This window comes from Mandrillus leucophaeus, unplaced genomic scaffold (genome assembly GCF_000951045.1).
Source record: "Mandrillus leucophaeus isolate KB7577 unplaced genomic scaffold, Mleu.le_1.0 Scaffold92, whole genome shotgun sequence".
NCBI classification, from domain to species: domain Eukaryota; kingdom Metazoa; phylum Chordata; class Mammalia; order Primates; family Cercopithecidae; genus Mandrillus; species Mandrillus leucophaeus.
This window is the reverse complement of record NW_012110030.1, coordinates 5288464-5299478: the sequence shown is the minus strand read 5'-3', so window position 1 is coordinate 5299478 and position 11015 is coordinate 5288464. Positions and strand designations below refer to the sequence as shown.

At 40.7% G+C, this 11015-nt stretch overlaps 1 pseudogene; it reads right to left on the bottom strand.

The window, feature by feature from the left end:
* Nucleotides 1-2206: 2206 nt before the first annotated feature.
* LOC105531898 lies at nucleotides 2207-10551 on the bottom strand (annotated as a pseudogene).
* Between the last annotated feature and the right edge of the window lie 464 nt (nucleotides 10552-11015).

Here is an 11015-nt window from a genome sequence, read left to right as displayed (position 1 = left end):
CACCTTTTATTAGGTCTAACCCTTTTCTCTATTGCATCCTTCTCTTTTTTGTTTATTCATATAAAGTTCATTCCAAAAATAAAGTTCTATCACTAGAATCCTAATCTCAGATCAGCTCTTGGAAGAACCAAACCATGGCACAATACCTGCAATCATGTAAATTACACTGTAGCCCAGTGCATTTCAAAATAAGATCCTATACTAACTGCATCAGAAATCAACTATAAAACTTGATGACAGATGAGCCAAAATCTCTGGCAGAAGAGCTTGGTAATTTGTACTTTTAACCTGCTCCCCAGTTGATTTCTGTGCTACCTCACATTTGAGACTCGTTGGCCTAGTAGCTGTTATTGTATTTTGTAAGTTTCTGTCTTTGATTTGAAAAGATATTGAGTTGTAATGATTTAATAAATTTGTTTGCCAAATATTTTATGTTTCAAGAATTAAAATATGTACAAATAAGGTTAAAAACTTCAAGAAAATAACTATTTTGGTTATAGTCTTTAAAACAACAAAGTGTATTTGAAATTCATGAGAATCTTTAAGTGTCAAATACATTATTAAAGCAGGAAGGAAGGCTAAGGCATCATTTGTATATATTGAGAGTAGAGCCATACTCAATTGATAATATAAAATAATAATTATACTTTGGTAATAATTATACTAGAGTATTTTGTGTTTTGGCTGAGGATATTTTTTGCATTTATTTATTTCTTCATTCATCCTTAAAAATAATCCAATAAACATGTACTGAGTAAGACAAACAGATATTAAATTAAAATACAGAGGCAAAGAAATGAAGGAGAAAGATATGGGTCCTACCCTGAAGCATAGTCTCTCTATATTAAATCTAAGACATTCCTACTGTAACATAAACCTGAAAGAAATTCAAAAATGAGTTATTGCCCTAAATTTCACGTGGAAGAATCCATAATAATTAATGTTTATGATATGCTATTCTTAAAAAAATCATCACGACTTTCTCTATGCCTTTGTTATTCTACAGGAACTGTAGTGAGTGAAAGGAGTATATTTACTTCTTGTACAGGAGACGTGGCACAGTATGGAGGAAGATGTGAATTTTTTCACTTTTTATGTACTTACAAAATTCTCCAAATTAAATTTACTGCTGTAACATTTTTAAAAATTTAACCCATAGCATGGATAAGTTGTCAAATACTGTTATTTTCAGTGATTTCAAAATACATGCTTACAATCAATATTGGAAAGCTTATTTTTCATTTAGGAGGATAGAGCATCAATTGTATCTAACTTTTCCAGAAATCAGGTCTGGGTACATGTAAGGCAAATATTCTGTCAAAATATAGGAGCCATATTTTCTTTCTAAGTTTAGACATAACAATGAACCCCCTCTTATACTTATCTCCTGTAATATTGAAAGTTTGGAATCTCAAATTTCAGTTTTCAAAAGTATTTAAAAATTTCTTGGTATTTGATGGCAATATCTTAAGCAAAACAGATTAGCAATGATGTTTTGTATAATACAACTATACATTTAAAAACTCATTTTCATAAGCTCAAATGCTTGCTTGAAATACTGTCATAATTACCTCTTTGTGCAAAACTTGAAATTTTTCCTTCTAAATCATATGCTTATGTAAGTTTCCTATTAACAATTCATTCTTCTCAAAACTCGCCTCCCGCCAGCCCGGATATCTTAACTTGTGTTCTCACAGTTCAAACAATTTGATGATTATTTTTCTCTCTTGTTCTCCTCTCACATTTTGAATTTTTCCTACTACCTTTGAGTTTATTGCCTGTTTCTTAAAAATAATATGCATATTTTAGAATCATTTCCTATCCCCTGATTGTTTTCTATAAGCAATAACATATATTGATACTTAAAATGATGGCATATTCTACCACTTAAGAAAGAAAATGACACAGGCAATGTCAAAATAACCACCTGCCATTGAAGTTGTAGATGGAGAAAAATATTGCCAGTCTTAACATCTTCTGCATTATAAGGTTTCCTCTCAACATATTGTTGGTGAAGTGTGAAAAATGATTTAATTGGTGAAGTTTATCCTCCACTGCTGTTATATACAATTCACATTACACATTACACATACTATATACAATCTTCTACTGAAAGAAGGAAGAATTTTCTGTACTTTTGGAACTTTGCAAGTGAAGTATTTCATGTAAATAGATAATTAATGCATAAACAGAAGTATTCTATAACTCATCTTTGTTTGCGAACAAGGCTGTCCTTCAAATTGAAGTACATCTGTGGAATGAGAGGAGAGTGGTCATAAAATTAGGAGTCAAGTAATTTCTTCATGATCTTTATTTTCTTACATCTTGGGCCCATATGGATGTGATAAGACCTTGCTAGCCAGATCCTTTACTTACGTACTACATTCCACTTTTAAATGATTATTCTTATCTTCAGCTCAATTAAATATTTATAAAACAATCAAGTGTTTTTAAACATAGTAAAAGAGGAAAGAAGAGAAGGAAGTCGTTCATATTTTGATCTACATTAAAAGGGCAGTTGGTTGGGTAGAAGTGGTCAGAATGTTGCTGCCAGTAACATAACAATAACAGAATAAACATAATTTTCAGGGTAAATTATTATGTCTCCAGGGTCCACATGTCTCTCTTTATGAGGATATTCTCTTTTCCAGTGATAACTTAGAGGTTTTGGGTTCTATTTATGAATGAAGACAAACTTCTGAGAAACATCTGCTTCCTGCTGAAATCACACTAAAATGTTGGAAAAGAGATAAAAGTTGATACACCATAAAATCAAAAATGGAATAGGAGAAACAGCAATATATTGTAGAAAACTGAAAACAGCCCAGGCACAATGGCTCACACCTGTAATCCTAGCACTTTGGAAGGCTGAGGCAGGTGGATCACCTGAGGTCAGGAGTTCAAGACCAGTCTGACCAACATGGTGAAACCCCATCTCTCCTAAAAATACAAAAAATTAGCTGGGTGTGGTGGCAGGCACCTGTAATCACAGCTACTCAGGAGGCTGAGGCAGGAGAGTCACTTGAACCTGGGAGGTGGAGTTTGAAGCGAGCCGAGATCATGCCACTGCTCCAGCCTGGGCAACAGAGTGAGAATAAAAAAAAAAAGAAGAAGAAAGAGAGAGAGAGAGAAAGACAGAAAGAAAGAAAGCAAGAAAGCAAGCAAAGAAGGAAGGAAGGAAGGAAAGAAAGAAAACTAAAAACAAATGAACACATGATAACTGATTAGAACTAGAAGAAAGTGCATTCTAATGCAATCATAGGTAGAACCCAGCAAAAACACATTTGAATCACAGAACTGCATAAATTGGAGGCATTTATGATAGTTGGGTGTATGTTGGGCTGATAAAAAGAGAATTGTTTGGAAATCTGTAAGGAATAATCACCTGCTTTGAACTGAAGGTCAGTTGTCTAAACAGGTTAAGTCAGACATTGCCTCAGACTTGGGGACCCAAGCATAGTTGAGGATGAAAATACTATGTGGAAAGGCGGGCATCTTTGGAAATCTATATAGAGAATAGTAAAACCACCTCCTCCACTCTGCTGTGAGAACACTGGCTACTGCGTTTGCAGTCTTCAGGAAGAATGATAAATAATTCCTCTCTAGAGAAACAGAGAGTTTGACAGTTGAATTTCCCCAAGAAAAAGCTCAGCAAGATTATCATACAGAGAACATGTGCAGTTTATGTATATATATGTGTGTGTGTATATATATATAAATGACAAAAGATACTGTTTATAAGTATACAAAAAGGGAATAAGAGAAAGAAAAAAATGCGTGAAATTTAAAATAATAAAGTGTTGGAAAATAAAGTTACAAAATCTCTCAGAACACAAATGGAAAAAAACGTGAAAAGATGACAAAAACCAGATGACCCACACACAATACATAAACAATAGGAATTTCAGAAGGAATAACAATAAAAAGAGAAAAAATATGTCAGTGACACTGGAAGCTAGAATTCTGCATCAAATATAATTACTCATCACATGTGATGGTAGAATAATGCTGTTGGGTGTTTGCATAGTGTAGGGTTAAAACACAAACTTAGAGTCGGATTTCAGGGGTTTTAATTCTGGAACAGCAAGTCTCTACATAATTTAGGGCTTAAATTTCAATTTCTTAAGTTTTTATTTTTCCCAGGAAATCAATAATTCTCTTACTGGGTTGTTTTGAGGATTAAATAAGTAAACACACATAAAATGCAAAGAGTAGAGTATGGCATCTAAGAAATTCTTAGAAAGTTGTTATAATTATTTTTTAACAGAGGTACAAATCCTCAAGAAATTTACTTTTCTTCAAATAATTTCCAGTGTGCTACTATAAGAGATGGCCCATTAAAATTAAAGTCATAAATTAAGATTAAAGAAATGAAAACAAAAAAGGGGGGTTCAATGCAGAAAGGAGTTGATAGGAATTGCTAGGATCAAGTTAAATGTCAATCCCAAGGCGACAAGATATAAGCTATCCCACAGAATTAGAGAATAAACTTCAGATTAGAGAAGAAAAGGAGAGGGCCTCAAGAGTGTTTATCAAAGAACAAAATTAAACCAATGAATTACATAATGTATGGACATAATGAAAGTATACATATATATATGTAAAGAAAACAGAGAAGGGTGAGGCAAAGCACGATGGCTGAACAGAGCACTCCATCTATCTTCCCCCAAACAGGAATACCGGATTGAACAACTATCCACACAAAGGAGCACCTTCATAAGAACCAAAAATCAAGCAAGCAACCACAGTACCTGATTTTAATATCATATTAAGGAAAGAGGCTAAAAAAGACAATCTTAAATCGCCTACACCCCCCCGCCCCCACCTCCCAGCAGCAGCCACATGATGCAGAGAGAAAATCTGTGTGCTTGGGGGAGAGAGAGCACAGTGATTGTGAAATGTTGCATTGGAACTTAGTGCTGCCCTCTCACAGCAGAAAGCAAGAAGGGGCAGGACTCAGTCGATGCCCAAGGAGGGATTATTTAGGTCAGCCCCAGCAGTAGGAACATGAGTTCCAACAAGCCACAACACCACAGACCAAAGGGCTCTGCGGTTCTAAATTAACTTGGAAGGCAGTTTCAGCCACAAAGGATATAATTCCTGGGAAAGTCCTGGCGCTGTGCTGAACTTGGAGACAGTAAATTTGGGCTACATGCAATCTAGTGAGACACCAACTGAGGTGGCTAAAGGAGTGCTTGCATCACCCCTTCTCCAACCCAAGACAGTACAGCTTGCAGATCCAGGAGAGACTCCTTCCTTCCACATGAGGAGAGGAGACAGAAGAGTAAAAAGGAATTTGTCTTGTGAATTGAATACCAACTTAGCCACAGTAGAAGAAGTCACCAGGCGGAGTTCTGAGGCCCCCATTCCAGGCCCTAGCTCCTGGATGACATCTCTAGACATACCCTGAGCCAGAAGGGAATCTGCTGCCTTGAAGGGAAGGATACATTCCTGACAGGATTCATCACCTGCTGACTAAAGAGTCCTTGGGTCATGAATAACTAGCAGTGATAGCAAGGCAGTATTGCCATGGGCCTTGGGCGAGACTCAGAACCATGCTGGCTTCAGGTGTGACTCAGCACATTTCCATCTGTGGTGGCTATGGGGAGAGACTCCTGCTTGAGGAAAGGAGAGGGAAGAGTAAAGGGGACTTTATCTTGTGGTTTGGGTGCCAGTTCAGCCACAAGTGGGATTCTGCTATAACTGATTCCAGGCCTTCGCTCCTGCATGGTATTTCTGGACCTGCCCTAGGCCAGAAGGGAGCCCACTACCCTGAAGCAAGAGATGCAGGCCTGTCAGTATTCACCACAAGTGAACTGAAGAACTCTTGGGCCATGATTGAACATCAACACTAGCCAGGCAGTATTTGCTGCAGGCCTGTGGCAGTGGTGGCCACAGAGAGAGTCTTTTCTACTTGAGGAAAGAGGAGGAAAAGATGGAAAAATCTTGCAGCTTGGGTGCCAGCTCAGCCACATTAGATAGAGCACAAAGTAGATTCCTACGTTCCCAACTCCAGGTCCTGACTCCTGCTTACCATTTCTATACCTACCCAGGGACTGGGATAACTCACCTCTCTGAATGGAAGAGAAGAAGCCTGACTGGATTTGCCACCTACTGATTGTGGAGCCCTAGGACCTTGAGAAAATATAGGTGGTAAATAGGCAGTGGTCACTGCAGGCCCTGGGTGAGACTCAGTACTGTGCTGGCTTTGGGTCAGACTCAGTGCAGTCCTAGTGGTGATGCTCACAGGGGCGTTATTGTCACCCCTCAGGCAGCTCAGCACAGGGATGAAGATTTCATTTGTTTGGAAGAAAGTAAGGGAAGAGAACAGGGATCTCTGACTGGTAATCCAGAGAATTCTCCCATATCTGACCCAAGAGTGCCACGGTGGTGCCTCTATGAGCCTGCAAGAACTGGTGTATTACTGGGCTTGGGGTGCCCCCTAATGCAGATACAACTGCAGTGACCAAACACTTAGATCACAGCAACCAAGTACCTTTGAACACTTGGAAAACCTTCCCAATAGAAACAGGTACAAAGAAGCCCAGACTGCGAAGACTACAAGAAATATCCAGCTCTTCAGTTCCAAAACACTGAAAAATGTCCACAGGCATCAAGACCATCAAGGAAAATGTTACCTCATCAAATGAACTACCGAAGTCACCAGTGAACAATCCCAGAGAGGCAGAAATATGTAACCTTGCAGAGAGTAGGTTAAAAATATCTCTATGGAAGAGCTCAATGAAAGTCAAGATAAGACAGAGAAGGAATTCAGAATCCTATCACATAAATTTAACAGAGATTGAAATACTTTTTAAAATCAAGAAGAAACTCTGGAGCTGAGAAATGCAACTGCAAGCATAAAAATGCATTGGAGTCTGAACAGTAAAAGTGATCAGACATAAGAAAGAATTAAGGAGTTTGAAGACAGGCTATTTAAAAACACATAGTCAAAGGAGAGAAAAGAAAAAAGAATACAAAAGAATGAAGAAGATCTACAAGATCCAGAAAAATAGCCTCCAAGGGATAAATCTAAGAGTTATTGACCTTAAAGAGAAAGTAGGCAGGGCGCGGTGGCTCAAGCCTGTAATCCTAGCACTTTGGGAGGCTGAGGCGAGTGGATCACCTGAAATCAGGGGTTCAAGACCAGCCTGACCAACGTGAGGAAACCCCATCTCTACTAAAAATACAAAAATATTAGCCGGACATGGTGACACATGCCTGTAATCCCAGCTAATCAGGAGGCTGAGGCAGGAGAGTTGCTTGAACCCGCCAGGCAGAGCTTGAAGTGAGCCGAAATTGCACCACTGCACTCCAGCCAGGGCAATAAGAGCAAAACTCTGTCAAAAAAAAAAAAAAAAAAAAGAAGGTAGAGAGAGTGATAGAAAGTTTATTCAAAGGGATAATAACAGAGAACTTCTCAAACCTGGAGAAATACATCAATATCCAAGCACAAGAAGGTTATAGAACATCAAGCAGATTTCACCCAAAGAAGACTACCTCAAGACATTCAATAATCAAATTTCCAAAGGTCAAGGATAAAGAAATGATCCTAAAAGCAGCAAAAGAAAAGAAACAAGTAACATACAAAGATCTTCAATGTGTCTGGCAGCAGACTTCCCAGTGGAAAGCTTATCGGCCAGTAGAGAATGGCATGACATACACATAGTGTTGGGAAAAAAAATTGTCCTAGAATAGTATATCTGTTGGGAATAGGCCCCCAGATCTGGCCATAAACAGCCCCCAAAACTGACCATAAACAAAATCTCCGCAGCACTGTGACATGTTCGTGATGGCCATGACGCCCATGCTGGAAGGTTGTTGGTTTACTGGAATGAGGGCAAGGAACACCTGGCCCACCCAGGGCGGAAAACCGCTTAAAGGCATTCCTGAACCACAAACAATAGCATGAGCAATCTGCACCTTAAGTACATGTTCCTGCTGCAGATAACTAGCCAGACACATCCCTTTGTTTCGTCCCATCCCTTTATTTCCCATAAGGAATACTTTTATTTAATCTATAATCTGTAGAAACAATGCTTATCACTGGCTTGCTGTCAATAAATATGTGGGTAAATCTCTGCTTGAGGCTCTCAGCTCTGAAGGCTGTGAGACCACTGATTTCCCACTCCACATGCTATATTTCTGTGTGTGTGTCTTTAATTCCTCTAGCACTGCTGGGTTAGGGTCTCCCCGACCGAGCTGGTCTTGGCAATATCCAATAAAAATATCCTTTAAACATGAAGGAGCAATAAAGACTTTCCCAGACAAACAAAAACTGAGGGATTTTATAACATCAGACTTATTCTACAAGAAAATGCTAAAGGGAGTTCTTCAATCTGAAATAAAATGATGTTTATGAGCAATAATTCATCTCATCTGAAGATATTGCACAAAATTCACCTGTAATAGTAAGTACAAAGAAAAACACAGAATACCATACCACTGTAATTCTGGTTCATAAACTACTCATACCTTGAGTAGAAAGACTAATAGATGAAACTATCAAAAGTAAGAAATACAACAAATTTTCAAGACTTAGTGTAGAAAGACATATAATAAGACAATCACAAAAAATTAAAAAGCAGGGAGATGAAGTTGCAGTGTAGAGTTTTTATTAGTTTTCACTTTGCTTATTTGTTTATGCATTCAATGTTAAGTTGCCATTAATTTAAAAAATAGGTTATTGTGGTCAGTGGAGTGCAGGTGCGGCTGGAGAAGCTGTGGCTGTGCAGGGATCAACATAGCACAGGCCAGGCAGTGAGCAGCTTGGATCTTCTTAAAGGGCTCCTGGCCAATCTCTTTGAAAGGATCTGGTTTTGGTTTTGTGCTTTCTTTCTCCATCAATTCCTGACGCCTCTTCTCAATTTTCTTATTCCTGTTTATAATGTATTCCTGGATGAATTCCACTGTCTTGTTGGGCAGCTTGGTGCTTATAAACTGCAGCGTCTCTTTGTGAAATTTGCTTTGCAGATGCTTCTGGATCTCTTCCTCTTCAAATCTACAGAACTTGCACACAGAAGAGGCCAACTGAATCCTGTCGGCTGCGCGGTCCTGCATCCTGTCTCTCCTCCTTTACTTTTCCCTTCTCTTCACTTCCTCATCCTCATCGTCCTTCTCTCTGCCTACCAGAGTCACAGAATTCATCCTCACCTTTGAATTCTTCATCTCCTGAGTGGAAGTCACCAGGAGATCATTTTCTGAGAAATCTCCTTCGCCGTCAACCCAGGCTAGTTTGGCGTCTAGCTCCTTACAAATCTGGAACTGCTTCCGTTTCCTTCCCATGCCTTCTAGTCCGAAGGGTCAAACCCTCTCCTTCTGGGTGGATCCCGATCCTGCATCTGGTCCTGCAAGTGACCACATCCGTAAGGCCAGTGCTGTCATAGCCACCCGCCCCCTGCACGCCCATCGAGCCTTAGTCAGGAGCCATGGACTGGGAGAAGAGCCAAGGAGGCCGCTGCCTGGGGAGAGGGCCTTCCCAGACCCCATCCACTCACGTAGTTCAACTCTTTCTAGGGCGTGGATAGAGGCTCAGGGGAGGCCGAGGGTGTCTTGAAGGGGTCCCTGCACATGAAGGTGCCAGGATTGCTCTGGTCCTGGAAATGGCCCTGGCCCCGCCCATCATGAAGCCATCGAGGGAGCCCTACTCCAAGGCCAGGTCTCGACATTCACTGTGCTGCCGCTGAAAGCTGCCATTGCGGTGGAACCCTAGGTCGAAATCATAGTCGTAGCTGTAACTGGGGCAGTAGGGGCTGTGCTCTGGCAGGCAGGGCATGGAGTCATAGGACTCCAAGGTCTGCAAGTGGAAGGAGCTCTCCCGGCCCTGCATGCCCTCCCCATCGTGGCCGCTCCCGTCCCTGCCTTCCTCTTTGGACACCATGTCCCAACGCTGGTTGATCTTGGCAATGAGGGAGTTGGAATTGTAGGTGCCCCGCTCTGGGCCATAAGAGGCCATGTGCATGGAAGCAACCCCGGCCACCAGGCCACCTTTGCTTGCCCTTGGTGGCCTCCTATGAGACTGGGTCGACTGCTGAGCAGTTCAAGAAAACCAGTCTCCATATGGCTAAGAGTTTCTTGAACAACAGACAGATACCTCGGGTGTGAGGCCCCTTACACCAGTGAAACTGGTGACACAGAAATGGGAGGAGATGGCAGTTTAGGAGGTGAGGATACGGAAGAGACACCTGAGGAGGTGGCGGCAGACATCTTGGTCCAGGAGATTAGGACAGCAATGAGGGCTATAGATGGGGAAGGAGCACTGCTCTGGAGAGCAAAGCGAGTCTGAAGGCCCCGTGGATACAAAGGACAACAGTAGTGATCCTCAGGCTGAACAGCTGCTGGAAGAGCACATGCTCTGTGTAACAGCATCTGAGTAGGGGACCACGAGGCCAGAAGTGAGGCTGCGGAGGCTGGAAGTGGGGCTGAGACAAAAGAAGCAGAGGCAGAATGCAGTGGAACCATGGCTGCTTCTGCTGCAGCTGCCATGGAAGTCCAAGCGAAACAAGCTGTTGTGCAATCCAAAGATGCTGTTCCCACAGAATTGATGCTCATTTCCCTGTTCCAAGGGGTATGATATATGATGGATGCCTTACCCTTTCTCCTTTGGCTTGTAAGCAGTACTAGGGTGTGTGTTACCTTGAAATGCTCTAAACTAATATTGTTGAAGAGACCCAGCCATTTCTTCCTGAACAGTGCACCTCATGGCTTGTCTTGTGCAGTCAGGTAGCTTCCCGCCTGGGTTTGAAAGCTGCGGAAGTTGTACATTCACCCTAGCAGCTGTGACATTTCTTGACACCGCAGTTGAAAAATAAAGTTGGATAATTAGAAATAAAATAAAATAAATAATTATAGGCTAAAAATGTGATGTGCAATCTCATGGTAACCTCAAATTTAAAAACATATAACAGATACATACAAAAAAATTTTAAAAGAAAGAAATTAAGACAACTAAAGAAAATCACCTCCACTAAAAGGAGGACAGGAAGGAAGGAAGGAAAAGAAGACCACAAAATAAC